The sequence below is a fragment of the Uloborus diversus genome, chromosome 6 (genome assembly GCF_026930045.1).
Source record: "Uloborus diversus isolate 005 chromosome 6, Udiv.v.3.1, whole genome shotgun sequence".
NCBI lineage: Eukaryota > Metazoa > Arthropoda > Arachnida > Araneae > Uloboridae > Uloborus > Uloborus diversus.
In genome coordinates, this window is record NC_072736.1 from 48,304,997 (window position 1) to 48,322,212 (window position 17,216).

A 17,216-nucleotide genomic window follows, 5' to 3' on the forward strand; every position below is an offset into this window, starting at 1 on the left:
TCTTAAAACTATTTAAAAAGCATGTACTGAAATACATTTTTGTTTCCAGTTCAATTTTTGAAATCCTGGATTTAAACCAGTAGATAATTTTGAAAACAAAGCGAAATATGAAAAATAAATTTTCCATCATTCATTACATCCTGGATATATAGTCATTTCAGAACAAGAGAAGTATAAATCTTACTGTTATTTCTGTTACTATTGTCCGAGGCAACTATACGGAGTTAGTGAAGTTGAAAGTAAAAATTTACCAGTTGGTATGTTCATTTAAAAAAACAATAAGTTAAGTGCATTTTATGCATGTAAAAATAGCCACGTTGGTTTCAAATAAATGCCTTAAATATTGTATTTTAATGTAAAATGGTTTTCAGATAATGTTATCAACAGTTTCTAGTCGAAGATTTATTTGAAACACGACTAAGAAGATTATTTTTTATGATGTTTTTTATCTATTAAAATTTACTCCAAAACCTTAAATATCACGTACACATTCTCGCTTTTAGACTTTCTCGCTTTCTCATACTTTCTTGTTTTTTGCGTAGACTTTTTTCGCGTTGACGCAAGTCAGAGGATATACATATAACTGAATCAAAATGAAATAAATTTAAAAAGCAAATGCTTTTTCCAAGGTTGCAGATTTGAAGGGAAAATGACCAATTCTTGACTACGAAACTAGAAATTTAGCTCCGTTCTACTTCGCTTAGTGGACACCAAAATCATCCCGACTCCGATACTGAATCTGCAGATTTGACTCATGGAATCCGACTCTAGGAATTTTAAAGTCTTCAACACCCAACTCCGACTGTGAATCATTTATTCCACAATAAATCCGACTATCCGCCTTTGAGAATTTTAGAGCCCCAGATTCCAATTTCTGGAAGGTCAAAATATCAAGGACAAATTTCCACGAAGAAGTCGTTATTGGAATGTGTTAAAACATTTTTTTAATTAAAATTTGTAAAGTCAAAAATCAGACATAAAATAGGATAAGAAGAGACTTCGTAACCTATTTATTTATTTATTTATTTTTTTGAAGTTTTTAATTAAAATGATTTTTAATTGACATAAAGATTTTTTTCCGAAGCATATTAAACCAGGAAAAATAACATCAGCAAGAAAAACTTTTATGATTTTCTCAAAACATATTCCTCTTATTTATATAAATGTTCTCAATGTTATATTAGGTGAACTATTACATTTATTTATTTTTCATTGCACACTATACTTGTGGGACATTATTTTGCGGGATTTTTTTCCCGGCTATTTATAACTAATCATGTCTTAACCGCCATTGCAAAGCATTTGTTTTAATTTTTATGCAAAGGTTGGTTAATGCTTTTCAAACAATATTTCCCTCTTAGAACAATCTTTCCCTCTTATCAGCCTCTTTGAAATTTCAAGACTTTATTTTTAAATATGAAATTAATCATGAAGGAATTATGCACAAGTGTGAATGTTAAATATTTATTAACAATTACTTCAGAAAACTTCAAGATTAATTTTAGAAAATCATATTATTATCTTAAAAGAATTTAAGCCCAATAATCAGGTTAGAAACGGAAAAAAAGCTTGGTTTTAGCAAAAATTTAAAAATAAAAATGATTTTTTTTAAAACCAATCCTGTACCTTTAAGAACTCTTAAATGTTTGAATCTAGAAATTTATTTTTTCAAACTATGCATGAACGACATACCTTACCGAAATTTTTTCATTGAAAAAATGTCAACATTTACCACGATATTAATGAAAACAAGTTTATAAGTAAGTATAATAAAAATTTCACTGAGTTTTTAAGATATATCTGTGAAAGACATATCTGTGATAGAATTTTGTGTTTTCACGTAGGAAATGAACGTTACACGAATTGATCACATAATTTAAAATTTATTAAAACCTGTTGCGTAAAAATAGCAGAGTGGATCCTCTTTTTTTTACAATAGCTTTGAGTTTGTTGTTTAATTTTTAAAATCAAACTAAACATATGTTTTAAAAGTGTTTAATCTCATATTAGTTCAGAACTTTGCGTGTAACTTAGAAATTGAATATTTTGCTTGATTCACGGTGTGTGACATTTCTAATTGTAAGTAGCTAAACGCATGTTTAAACTGTTATCTGAAATAATATTATCTTCTATTTGATGACTCTTAGTATTATAAGGCATGTTGTATACGTATAGCTGACACGCACACACAAACTACACTATTGGAATTTAAAGTTTTAAAAAAAATCATTTTAAAAGTATATTTTAGAATTATTCTAATCATTCTATATTAGTCCCAAACAAATATGTGGTAAATCTCACTACTGTCAAGATGACATGAAATTTACTTTTCCAAAGGTAGCTCGTAATAAAACCAAACGGCAACAATCATTCATATTTTAAAGGTAAAATTAAATTCTTTCTAACTACACTAATTCAAAAAAATATGTGTCTCACTGTTCCCACTTTCCAAAGCGAAAGCGAGACAAAAATTAAGTTCCGTTTTTTTTTTTTTTTTTTTTTTTTTGTCTCTCGTTTATGTTAGTTCGTAGTTTTTTTTTTTTTAACTTCCTTTTACAAAAAAAAAAGAAAGTATTGCATTCGCAAAAACATTTTCACTCAAAAATCTACCATAATTTCCATTTTACTCACCCCCCAATGAATATTGAGGTTCTTTTTTTTCGACTCGACCACACGTGGATAAGTGCCTAAGAACGCATAGACAGTCAAAATATCCGTAATGACGATTTCCGAGTTAATTACAACGAATTTTCTCCTGACATCTGTATATACGTTGTATGTATGTGCGTATGGTGCGAATGTGCGTATGTGCGTATTTATGTCGCATAACTCAAGAACGGTAAGTCCAAGAAAGTTGAAATTTGGTACATAGACTCCTAGTGGGGTTTAGTTGTGCACCTTTCCTTTTGGTTGCATTCGGGTGTTTCTAAAGGGGTCTTTTGCCCCTTTTTGGTGGGAAATAATTGTTAAAACCTCAAGTGGTTGTATAATTTGGCGGACACTTTTCGATCTGTCGCCAGTCTTTTGGTCGCCAAGTTTTGTCGCCAAATTTGCGACAAATTTGGCGATTTTTTTTAATTGTTTCAATTTGGCCACTGTTGGTGGAATCACATTAAAATTTCCAGTAATGGGGAAATGACATTAAATTAGAGTAAAAGGAGTGTCATGTGACGCACACACATCAGCTCGTTTTAGATCCCATTTTATAATACCTGTTACACAATGTAAAAATTTTTTGTGTAACCTTACTCCACAAAACCAATGACAGCTTAACTGCCTCCACTACTCTGGAGTAACTTAACTAATATAATTTGTGTAAAGTTAAACATCGCTTATGGAAGGTTACAGCATGGTAATGTCACTTCTGCGTAAAGTTATACCAGATTTTTCCGTACGCTTATAGATAAATTGCTTGAAAGGTTACACATTAGCAGAAATTAAGCTTTCATTTGACTTTCTTGTGTTAATTTAAATTGTATAAGTACTCTTACTTCAAATTTACTATACTTTGGTATACGAATATAATAAGTAATCAAGTAATATTGTATTTCAATATATTTTAAATTGAAAGTACAAACATAAATTACTAGCCAACAATACTTGAAATTTCGTTATAATAGTATTTTAAAAAATCATCTTAGAAACCCCTTCTTTATAACTCTTGCTTTTAATATAATTAGTTTATTAAGTATTATTCAAATTCAAGATTTTTCGCAACCAATATACAACAATTATTTATTTATTTTAATATACAAACAAGGCATTTTTATTGCACTTGGCAGATATATATGCTGGTTTTAGCCTATCAATATTTACATAAAATGTTCTATTTTTGATGCGAAGTTGAAAAACTTTATCTGTTCTATCGAGAACTTCAGATGGTCCTTCATAAGGTGGATCAAGACTTTTTATTATCCTGTCGGTTCGTATGAAAACGTGAGTACATGTTTTCAAGTCCTTGCTTACGAACGCGGATTTGTTTTGACACTAAGATGACGTAGGGCGTATGTTCCGCATGTCATCTTTTAATCCTCCAATAAATATTGATGGAGCAGGAGGAGAGCCAGTCGGAGGAAGAAGTTCTCCAAGGAGTCATATTGGCACTCCAAACAGCATTTCAGATGTTGTAGCACGTAATTCTTCCTTCAAGCTGCACGGAAACCCATGAGTATTGTAAGTAATACTTTTGTCCAACGAAAAGTGGCATTAGCTCTAATAGCATTTTTTAGATCTCTGGAATCGTTCCAATAATCCATTCAATCGGGGCGGTACGGTGAAGTACGATGCCGTACAGTACCCAGTAAATGATTTATTGCGTCACGTGACAACTTCAATTCAGAGAGTGGAACACTTTCCGAATAGATGGGAGTAACCGCCTAAGAGAGGAAATAGTGGGGTCCGAACACGCAAAGCGAGTTTAACGGACAAGTCGCAAACAAGAGATTTTCCCGCTCGGCCACAAAAGCCGGTTCTTGTTGTGTGCTATACTAATAAGTGCTTAGCTGCTCTGTGCCGATTCTGATCTTTACACATGCGATCTGAAGTCTAATGAAAAAATGATTCTACACAATCCAGAATTCATGTAACGTTATACCCATTAATATTGGTAACCTTACACATTTGTTTACAGTGCAGTCACAAATATTGTACCATTTCAAAAAAAAGTTCAGTGTTTTTGAACAATAATAATAATAATAATAATAAAGAAATGTCATGTCTCACTCTACCCACTTTTCTCCTATACATATTCGACATGAGAATTTTGGTCTGACAAAGTTTTCATGAATTAGAAAATGCCACAAATTTTATATAAGAACCAAAATAACATACAAATTAAAATTAATGAAAAGTAAATTAAATAATGTTACATAAGTAATTTTACTTAAACAAGCAGCTAAATTTATCTTTTCTGCTAAATACGCTTATTATATCATATCATTTAAAATTTAAATAACTTTTAATTAAAGCTTGCAAGTACGTCAGTAATGCGCTCATTATCTAAATAAATATACGAGTAAAATTTAATTATTCAAAACATCTTAATTAATCTTGAAGCAACGTTTGATTTTCGAGGAAACTTTTAGTAGACTCATTTTGAGTTTAATTGAAATAAAGCATTAAAAACATTTAAAAAAGATTTTCGATGCTTTTGCATACAAAACCTTTGGAAAATGTGCTATTGACAAATGCTAATATTGTCTAACAAAGTATGTATTCATAGGCGTACAAATACTCTGTAAGGAATAGAAACAAATCAAGGGAGATAATGAAATGTTGCTCTGTGAAACAACGACGTAGTGATAAAGTTTGATAAAAATTAAAAATTTTATTTCATACACAATTTGAGCACATTCGGACTTTTTCAGTCAGAGACATGAGTGACGAATCTGCTGTTTTTATAATATTTTTAACGGGAAATAGGATAACTACTGTATAAATTTAGATACATATGTTGGACCGTAGCGCTAAAAAGTAAAATTAGAATTAACAGCGTCCAAAAACACGAATTGCTGATTTTATAACACGTGTTTGAAGAAATCTGCAATTTGTGATTTTTGACGTTGTTATTTCTTATTTTACTGTATATTTTTTTAAAGAAAGCCGGAATCCAAGGCTTATTATAAGCAATGTATACGATTCTAAATGACTATGCTTTAGAATTCAATCAAAAATTAAAGATAAATGGAATTTATTTTTCAAACGGAAAATAATGTATTATTTGTTATCATGGTTACATCTTTTAGTCCCTTTGTTTCTTTTGCAACTGTATTTTTTTCTTTTTTAAATGTTTTTTTTTTTTTGTATCCAATCTATTTGGTTTAAAGGATTAAATTGAAGTATTTTAACTGATAAGTAAAAGTCGTATGCTTTTATTTTCTCAAACTTTATAGAATTACTATCGGTACTAGCACGACTTTGCTCGTAGTAGAAAACTAATAGGTCATTTGATTCGCCTGTACGTTTACAAAAATAAATATGATGAATTTCTCGCCGATTTTCTATGTTAATTTGCTCATCCACGTTATGGTAATTTGCTCGTACACGTTATTGTAATTTGCTCGTCCTTGTTATGGCAACTTTCTCGTCCACGTTGTGATAATTTGCTCGGTAAAATGTTTTTAAAATTGGAATAAAAAAAGAACAAAATCGAATTTTCGAAAATTCGCTTTGAGATGCTCAACCTTATGCTACGAACTAATGCTTTGGTGAATTTCATGAAAATCGAAAGAATGGTCTAGGCGTTATGCGCGTAACAAACATCCTGGCATCCAGAGACAGACATTCAGAGACAGATATCGAGAGACACAGACTTTCAGCTTTATTATTAGTAAAGATGCTCAGTAAATTATTAAAATATCACATAATGATTTTAACCAATAAGCATACTCATTAAAGCAATAATGAGTATTATTGCTACATTTTTTTCTAATATGATAGATTTTTCAAAAATTTATTAGTTTGCATTTTAAGCTAGGAAGCAAAAATTTCTTCCTTCTTTAAAATAATTCAATAACTTCTGCTGGTGTCTGTAAGCAACGAAATTTCATTTCTTGTCTCTTACTTATAAACTTTTAAAGAATTAAGTTAATGATGCAAAGCCATATCTTATATTTTACATTTTTTTATTGGGCTATATCGGTTTATTACTACCTACTGGTTCTAAATGAGAACTTTTTTTTTAAATAATAAATGCATTTTAAATGTACGCTAGTTCCAGGAAGAAACGTTTACTGTTATCTTTCGTTAAAATGCAAACAGCTAGCGGTTTGTTGTTTGATTTATTGTTAATTGATTGTAATTATATCAATATTGTATTTACTTATAACCAAACTGATCAAAAGGATATTAACTTAATAAACAGACTAAACGTTGTTTAAAGTTCAAAGATCTAAAAGTTACACTACTTTTGGTCCGATGGAAGAAAGAAGCTCCAATTTACTTTAGTACTAAAATCACAAAGTAGAGCCGTTGTATACAAGTGGCCTTATCACGAAAGTAATGAGGCGTCATAAATGGGCGAGCATTTGACGACAACTTAGAGACATCTTTAACATTTGAAACCAATAATATTGCGCCAAATTCAGCGATTGGCATAAAGCAACTATGTTTTTGTTCTTTTTTACATTTTTCTCAAAAAAAAATATATATACATATATGCTCTTGTTGTAACAGCCGCTAATAATTTGGCAGTTGTATTGCTAAATTTTCAAATCTGCCAAAGAATGGGGTTGTTTCCTTAAGTCAAAAGTACTACTTTTAGTCACTGAAATTGATAGAATGAGCAAAAAAAAAACAACATGGATCCAGAAAATTCTTTCATTTTTCCAACAGTTATTTGTTAATTAATTTTTTTTAAATGTTCGATTTTGCAAACACGGCATGGTCTTGAGGACGTCACAAATGATGCTCTTTGGCGCATTTTGTATCGCGTTTCCATATTATGATAGTCAAGAAGCGAATTAAAATTGCGCTCTACGCTTGCTATTAACCATATCGCTGCCAATACACGTGAGTATAGATGTGAATTAAAGATTTTGCTCTGTGAACGGCAACACAGAATGGCATTTCATATGTCATCGGCAAGAAATGTAAACAATAAAATCGAAATGATTTAAGTATTTTTTTAAAAATATTAAACTTAAACAAAGTATTTAAAAAATAATTAGATCGTATGTTTTTAAGCATGTTCTTTTAGAAAAAAATACCTTTAAAATTTCGAGAACGACCCCATTGTAAAGATCTTGAGAAAAAAATACTATATGCACAAAAAAGTTAACTGTAAATATGCAGTCACGCTAAATTACCTTTTAAGTTTTAACTACAAGCAAAGCCGTGTGGACATCAGCAGTAACAAATAAAGAAACATCGTCGCTAAAAATAAATAGTTTTGTAAGGCAAACTTTTTTATGGATTATGAACAAGCATCTTCTTAATTCCAAATTAAGAAGTACAAAAAAAACTATGTAGATTTAATTAATAATTCTCGCTCGTAGAATAGGAAATTTTTACTCAAAGGGAACACGTAACTTGAAAAAAGTACACGTGTTGACTTTGTGATTTCATTTTGAAGAAACTAATTTTCTCTCAGAGAGATTGGAGGACTACTTAGTTTAAGAGGAAAATGTGGACTTCTTATTCTTGGGCTAATTAACTTTGTTTTCAGTTAAACTACTTTCATTCACAGTTTCACAGCGTGGATTCTGTTTTTACCTGTTTAAGATTTCGACTTCGTTCTGTAATTTTAAAAAGAAAGATTATTTCATGCAGTTTTTTTTTTTTTTTGGTTTCTTTAAAAATATATTTATTGCTGCCCACGTTTTAAAGTTTCACTTATTTCAGTGTTGGTATTCAAGCACACAAAGGCGAATATGATGCTTCATAGCGTAGAAAAATAATTTTAATTTACAATTAGCAGGTTATGATATTTTTTACTAATAATAAAGCTCAAAGTATCTCTGTTTGGATGTCTGTAGGATATCTGGACCTCTGTGACGCGCATATCGCCTATACCGTTCGGCCGATTTTCATGAAATTTGGCATGAAGTTAGTTTATAGCATTGGAGGTGCACTTCGCAGCGATTTTTCGAACATTTTCCGGAGCAAAATTATCATAAGATGGACGAGTAACTTACGAAATTATCATGACGTGGAATGGGAGAGCGAATGAACATAGCCAATTGGCGAGATATTCGTCATCCATTATCTGTAAATATACAGGCAAACCGAATGACCTTTTAATTTTCAACTACGAACAAAGCCGTGCGGGTACCACTAGTTTATAATAAAGGGCCATTCCACGAGAAAGTCACTCTTTTGTCCCGCGCGTGTCGGTTCATATATTTCATTAAAAATTACTGATTTTTTAAAGTGTAATGACGAAATATGTTTCTTGAGATATTACACATAAGTTTGTAATTTGTTAAGCAGAAACGAAATGTGTTCATAAATATTTTAAGGTATTATTTTAATGACATAGATGAGGCGTCAGGTAAAGGATAAAAATACCGTTGTCCGTGGAATGGTCCCAAATCGTTTATAAAACGGATACGCAGTGTTTCATAAGTCCTATTGCAAGTACATACACTGGTTTATATTTTGTAGCACATTACTTGCGCTGTTCTTTGTTAATTTTGGTCTTCTGATTCCGGGGTATTTGCAAAAAAAAAAACATAAATAAATAATGATAAATAAATAAATTAAATAAAATAAACTTTAGACACACAGCGAATAGAGCCCCGTGTCGAACCTCTGATTTCATTTCCTATTGAAAATTTCAGTTCACTTAGTTTACTTTGCCTGTAATCTTAAGGTACAGTCAAGGAAAAAAAAAACTTTCTTATTTGAGACTAGTTACTGTAGAAACATATGGAAAGTAACATTTTTCAAGGAATAATGCATTCTATATAATTTTGCTAATAAATTTGCGCTATGAGGTAGTCTTCCTGTTAAAATGAGAAAGAATTTCAAATTATCAATGAGAATCAAATTTTTAATCCTAAACACCATCATTTAACTTCATGTACGGAAATTTGTTAAAATTAATCCAGTCATTGCTTCACAATAAAATTCAGAAAAAGATATCATGCAGTGTCTTCTTCCTATAACATTTGTAAATACAATACCTAAACTTTCTTGAGTATGATTCTTCAAAACATATTAAAGTATGGAAATAACCCAGCGTTATTAATATTTTTTAAAAAATGAAGATATGTTTTTTTTTTTTTTTGAATAAAATTGATTTAAATAAAATAATAAAAACATGATTTAAAACCACATTATTTTTTACAGAAGAGACATCGAAGAAGAGCTTTACATAGGTAGAAGAATTGGCAAGATGCAAAATTAATACTAAGTTTTAGGTAGAATGTTTTTACATTTTTTTTTTAAATCTGAGACTCGATTTTTCTCCGCATTTTAAATACATATAACATCAAATATTAACACTATTCAATGAAATACTTTAATAAACTAAAGCTACTCGTTACAACGACTTCTTTTAGTCATTTCTTTCGAAAAAAACATACTTCATGAGATTCCTTTGACCTTGAAAGAAGAGTTTAATATGTAGTGACGGGCTGCACGCTTTTTGACAACGTTTCATGTTAATATATTTTGCTCTATTTGTTAGAATACAATGAAATTTGTCATTCAAACCGCATTTTGCAGTAAAAACATATCTCAGTTGTGAAAATTGAGAAATCTCATCAAAAACTGACTCTGTGCTAGTTTTACTTTACATATAGCCTTATTAAAGTTTTATTAACGGAGTTTTAAGGGAGACTTTTGTCCATTCCAAATGACTTCTTTCTTATACTATTAGTATGTTCATTAGCTAAATAATAGTATATGTTTCTTTCTTTCCATGATTATGCCTCAATGTTGACATTTCAAGGCTATTTCATTTTCACACAATTTTGTTTTGCATATTTTAACATGACTAAGAGGCAATACTTAGTAAAACAAAGAAACATATAACAGGTAGTCATCGAAATAATGGAAACACTTGGAAAAAAATTTGAGGAATCGCTATTATGCCGTAAATGTTCTGTTTTTAAAGGTGACCTTGTAACTTTAATCACTCACACCGGTGACTCGATATGGTGATTGAGTTCTGTGGTCATTTTTGATGCTGTTGTTTGCTTTTAGACATTACAATCCGCTTCAATACCCGTAGGTTTATTTCACTGAGCTTCTCTTTCCGTCTACTATTTTGCTTTGCCGAGCTTGTCATACCGCGCTGTGTGTATGCTGTCATGACTTTAGATACTCTGTACTTTTAGATGCGCCAAAAAGTTGAAATGTTTCAGTTACACTTGCTTCTGATAGACGCACTCCAACAAATAGTTCTCTTTTAAAATTTGAGAGGTCCGACTTTTCACGTGCTTGAAAAAAATCCAAGACTTGCAGAACATCCGTTAAACTACCAAATAGTACCGGAATATGTAAATTGCTATTTATTAAAAAAAAAAAAAAAACAGATACCTTATTTTATTCTTCATTACTTACAAAGCGCATTCAAAAATGTCACCTTTATTCTCAAGTGTTTCCATTATTTTGATAACTACCTATATGTTTATTCTATTTATTTATTAAACTCTCAAAATTTCTTGCCCCGAAAATGAAACAATCGTTTGTTTGAAAAATTTATTCTGATGCTTTTGTTAACCTAGTTTGCAATGTTTTGAGAGCCACGAAAAATATCTTACAGATCTTTATTAGCAATGGAGTCTAGTTTCTTGCCAGTATTATTACGGATAGCTACATGTTTATGTGTAATTTCTGTTTTTCAGTTCAAGGCATGATAATGCAGCAAAAATGACAGCAACATACAGCTATGATTTTATTAAAACACCTTGCAAGATCCATACTACTAAAAAATTAAAAATGTTACACACATGAAACTGTGACAGTATCTTCTTCTGACTTTTCTCACACGAAAGGTGGTAGCTAAGTGCTGTTCGCAGATGGTGTGCTTATTTATTGATTTTTAACTTTATTATGGCATTATTTGTAACATCAGTTGCTGCTGTAACAAACTACCAATGTCTTCACAACCAGCAATAATTTCCTCTAACTAAATACCTGGTACGCGCAATTGTTTCTTTTTTTTTTTCTTTTCAACTTTTCAAATTAATTTTCAGCTCAGGATTTATGTAGGACTTCATTTCCGCACAAGAGCTAACGTTTTGTTTTTGCTCTTTCACTGTTAAAATTTTTACAAAACACTGATTGCCGAAGCATTAAAACAAAACGAAAAGAGAAATCGGGTGTTTGTTCGATCTCCTACCAGTTTTGGTCAGAATAAAGTTTAAAAAGAAATAACAAAATTAATTGCAAAGTGCTTAAAACTCTTATTAAGATAATGCAACTATTGAATTATTTACAACTACTAAAATCAGTTTTCGAAGTAATAAATTTACAAAAAGGGTTATCTCTGCTTTAGATCACAGCATATAGAGTCCAAGCACGGAATTGAAATAAATTATTTTGCCATTCTTTCTGGTTTGTGATATTTATTTAAGAAGAATCAAAACAATTTCTTATCGTTAGAGCAGCAGAAGAATGGTTTGACATGCAGAACTGCTGAAAATAAAGTAGAACTGTCTAAAAAGATAATTACTGTGGTAAAGCCATTAATTTTGATGTGCAAACAAGACTCTAAGTATCTAAGATTTTGGCAAAGTGCCGACGTTTTGGAATTTGAGGATCTAGAAGACTGGGAATCAAATGAAATTAGTATACAGTACATTCGATATCTGAATGTAAACACTTTCTGTTCAAGCTCTAGAGTTGTTTCTAAACATATACGCAGAAAATTCTAAAACATAAAAAAAAAAGCAGAAAACTACAAAAATTAAAAATGAAAAAAAAAAAAAAAAGAAAAGTATTAGAAGCAATAGAGTCTAACATTTACTGAAGATACGTCAATTGGATAGATAAGAATTTTTTTCATAGCTGAATCGTAAAAACGAATTTAAATAAATAGATTACACAATTGATTAAAATCTATGTACGAAAATAAAATTGCTTTAAATTTACTAGCTCCACATTAAAAACACATTTTGCGTATCTGCTTTTTTTCTAGTAACGTTTTCATGCTACTTAGTACTTATTTAATTAGGGGTCTTTAGTACGTTTTGGTACTTTGGTTTTGATGCCACAAACCCATTGACATCAGAAGTCACATTATTGTGATTAATATTTTTTATTTTATTTTTTTTACTTGTAGTGCGGTTATTATAATCCTAACTTCATTCATGAACTTCGTGCGCTTATTTATAAAATACTTTTTGATATGACATTTTCTTTTACTGTTCTCGTTAACATTTCTGGGTTTTTTTGCTTTTGAAAGGCTATGTGCATTAAAAAAAAAGCATGATGCTATTGTAGAAATGATCAATATGTTAACCGCACCGTTTAACGCTATAAAACACAAGACGCGTGAATTAATGGCATTGGTGCATCACATATTCTAGCGATTCTTGTTGTTATCTAGTTTTTTGAATCTCAGAAATATTTTCGGATTCTGAATACAAGCAGAACGACTCTTTTTAGAGACTAATCAATGGTTTTGAATAATCTTCTTTAGTGATTAATGGATATCGATTTCGGGAAAACGGAAAACCGCTGAATATTGCATCGGCACTATTGGCAGTCACATCAATCCTGCAGATAATTCTCGATTCTCCATTTGTAACTTAGATATTTATTTAAACAGCTCATGTAACAAAATGCAGCTAATGCAACTATGGAAATAAGGAACACGTCTTCCTTTTTTTAGTTTTACGTTGTCAGTATCGTAAGCGTTAAAAGTAATGATCCCTAATTGTTAAACTAATATTTTTTTCACAACTACTGAATGCGAAGTTATGGAATGAAATAAAGAATAAAATGATTTTCAGGAATTGTGACATTTTTTCCCTTACAAGAATAGCTAATACCCCGTTTTTTGGAGTAACGGATACAATACTTCAGAAACTTTTGCTCTCTAAATTGAACATATTTTAACAACAGGGCTTTTTGAACAACTAACCCTGTAAAGGAATCTCTTCTTTCGTAGAAAATGTACTTTTACTTTATTTTAACATCAATAATTTTAAAAACTATAGGTGCCAAGAATCTGTTTTAACTCTTCTGTATTGTTATTTGTGATGGGAAACAACATTGCTATTTCAATTTGGACAAAATATACCTTACCAATAATACTAATTAAAGAGACATGCAACATAACGACTGCCCGGTTATCCCATCGAGTGTTTCAAAGTGACTAGGGAACACTTATTACGTAGAAAATAAGCATTACCTTCATTTTAATACCAATAACACTGATCAACAAGGTTTCTGTTCCTCATTAAGTAAGTGGTCACTTTTATATTTTAGGGGTTACTGAAAAAGAATATGACAATGAAAATATTTCATCACCCACATATTTTTGGAAAAATCCAAAATCTTTAAAATTTCAAATGAGTGATATTTAGTCAATACATGTACAATTATTTTGCCATTTACCTTTTTATAAACAATTAAAAAGCTTAAAACTAGTACAAAACACAAAACACATATATTGTTTAAAAAGTTGTAGAAGAATGGAAGAGATTTTTGATGAATAAAATGATACTTGTGAAAAAAATATCCGAAATTTCATACTTTATTTAGCTGTAAATGTCATAACTGCGAATGCTTTATTATTGGCACTAACAAAAACCTAAATAAGACATAATATTCTAATAAGATTCCAACTGTAATCCCGAGCATATTAGGTCCGTTATGTCTCGCTTAAATTGCAGAAATATCCTTTGGGAAACGCTTATTATGCTCGTCGCTCACAGTTCCCATACGGAGGGAAAAATCAGTGACATTGAACATCCTAATTTTTGTAACTTTTTAACATGTCCTAAAATCATTTTTCATAATTAAACTTTTATTATTTCTTAAAAACTGTGTTACGACATTTTTAATATAAAGCCATGCTGTTTTTTCTAAATAACTTAAACCCAGCTGCTCCACTTACACAGAAAATAGCCTGTATGTTGTATAATCAAGTTGCAGAACAATGATAACGATAATTACTTTAAAAAACTGTTCATATGCCACAATTCTTATATGAGTAGTCAATTTCGTGAATGAATATCTTCATATTTTAGTAGGTGTCTTTCATTATGCAAGGTTTAACTATGGGAACCGTTGGCAGCGCATTTCCCAGCGCCAAAACACAACTTCAACTGCCGTGATCTTGCGTGAAACCGAAATGATACGAAGTGGCTAGCGCCATCTGCTCATAAGGTCGCATATATAAACCTTATCAAAGTGAATTCGGTTTCTACTATCTTGTTTCATGTTTTATCACAATAATAAGTTAAAAAAATATGTCTATGGATCAAATGCATCTGAAAGAAAAATACAGTAAACTTTTAACTGTAATAAGATAGCTTATGTAATCCAAAACTTATAAATAAAATTTCTTAAAATTGGAGGGTGATGGAAATTTTTTACAAACATATTCTTTTTCAACACCTTGAAATCTATAAGAAATACCCAAAGAACATTAAGGAACAGAAAATTCGTTAAAATTTGTTTTTCAGTGTTATTTTCAAAATTATAGGCTAGGAATCGGTTTTTACAGCTCTATATTAAAATTTTTGTTAGTACAACCGGACTGTCAGTGTATTGCATGTAGTTCTGCCTTAGACCTGGCTTAGGGGTGGTATCTTATTGCTTAATAAGCAATAATAGTTTCTGATATCTACGTCAGATTTCCATATTTCCCCAAGTTTGCGTTTCAGATAAAGTTAACCCTAAATAATAAAGAACAATTTTCATTTGAAGATTTCTTTTACGCACACAATCAGCAAAACAGATATAATTTTTATAGAAATAGTTACCACATGCAAATGAAACATATTCTGAGTGAAACACATACGTACCGTACACACAATTGCAATTCTAACACATAGCAAATTGGAAACACAATAACTGCAAGCCAATAGGATATTTATGTGCCCAAGTACATCGTTTAATATTGAAACTGATTTGGATACATAAACACGGAACAATTTAATGCAATTATAAACAGCATTTAGGTTAACAATGCAGAGCTGAAAGATGACGATACTGGGTAAATGAAGAGTAAATTGGATATAATATTTAGGTTATGTGTGTCGTACCTATGATTGTATAAAGTGGGCATTGCTTTGGTGAACTACATCTTCGCGTGGTTGACATTGGATTAAAACTTGTTGACTATAAACAGATTTAAAATACAACTCTCTTGAGTAATACAGAAATTTAACGTTTGAATAGATGACACATTTTGTTTTGAGTATTTTAAAAGTTGTTTCATTCATTAGTGTGCATTCGTGTGTAGCTTGTTGATTTAGAATTTAAAAAAAAATACTGAACATTAGAAGACAGCAGTGAATTTTTAATAGATTCCACCATTTTTTATTTTCTTAACACATAAATGCTTGACGATACTTAAATTATCAGTACTTTTTATTCCGTCTGGTGGAAATTAAATAAATTCAATAAATAAGCATTAATTTACTAATAATTTTTCTAACTACTCTTATATCTAGGCGGATCAAATATAAACGGGAACATGATCGTATAGCTAATATTAGTAAAAAATCTGAGTTGACACTTTGCCAGTAGTGTAGAGGGAATGTCTGAAAAGGGGCTTGTGTAAGAGCATGAACAGTGAATAGTTACGCTGCTTCTGTGCGCAATAAGTATGATGCAAGATATGCACACGTCCGTTAAGCAACGCATCATTATTTAATTTCTCACCAAACATTGTGTTTTGAGAGGGCTTTTTGCACCCCATTTCGAGAATAAACACTTGGTAGGAAAAAAATGTATGGCAGATAGAGAAGCTGTCGAAAAATGAACCTTCTGAAAGGACGCCACAAACAAGCATCACTGCATCCAACATTGCTAGTTATTTTGGCTATTACTGTCGCCTTTTGTGTGTATATATATATATATATATATATATATAAATAAATAAATAAATATATATATATATATATATATATATATATATATATATATATATATATATATATATATATATATATATATATATATATATATATATATATATATATATATATATATATATATATATATATATATATATATATATATATATATATATATATATATATATATATATATATATATATATATGTATAAAACTACCTGACATCATGGAATGAGATACTCAGAATCATAGAGGAACGGAACATATTTTTTTATCTGTAACGATAATATTCAAGCTAATAAAAATAACGTTATGTAACCTTTTTACAAAACGATGGTCATATGTAAATGCATCATAACTATTAAGTTTTCAGGTAATTTAAACGCATGTTTTCCTTTGCGTTGCAAAGTATGAGTAAAGGCAAATTTAAGAATGCATATTTTTTATATTTTACTAAAGAAGTATCATAAACCGATAAAACCTTGACGAAACCATATGAATATAAGAAAAAAATTATTCTCTTGCTTCAATTTTTCGAACAGTAATGTAAGAAAAAAAAGAACAGTTTTTATTATGCCTATGGCTCATAAAATTTCGCATCAAATAGATCAAACATTTTTCTCTGTACAATTTAGCAGAGAGAAATATGATTTATGCTTTAATATTTTTATGATGTAGTTTTTTCTTCTTGAAGCTGGGTGCAGTAACTACTACGTACCATTCCGATTTACTT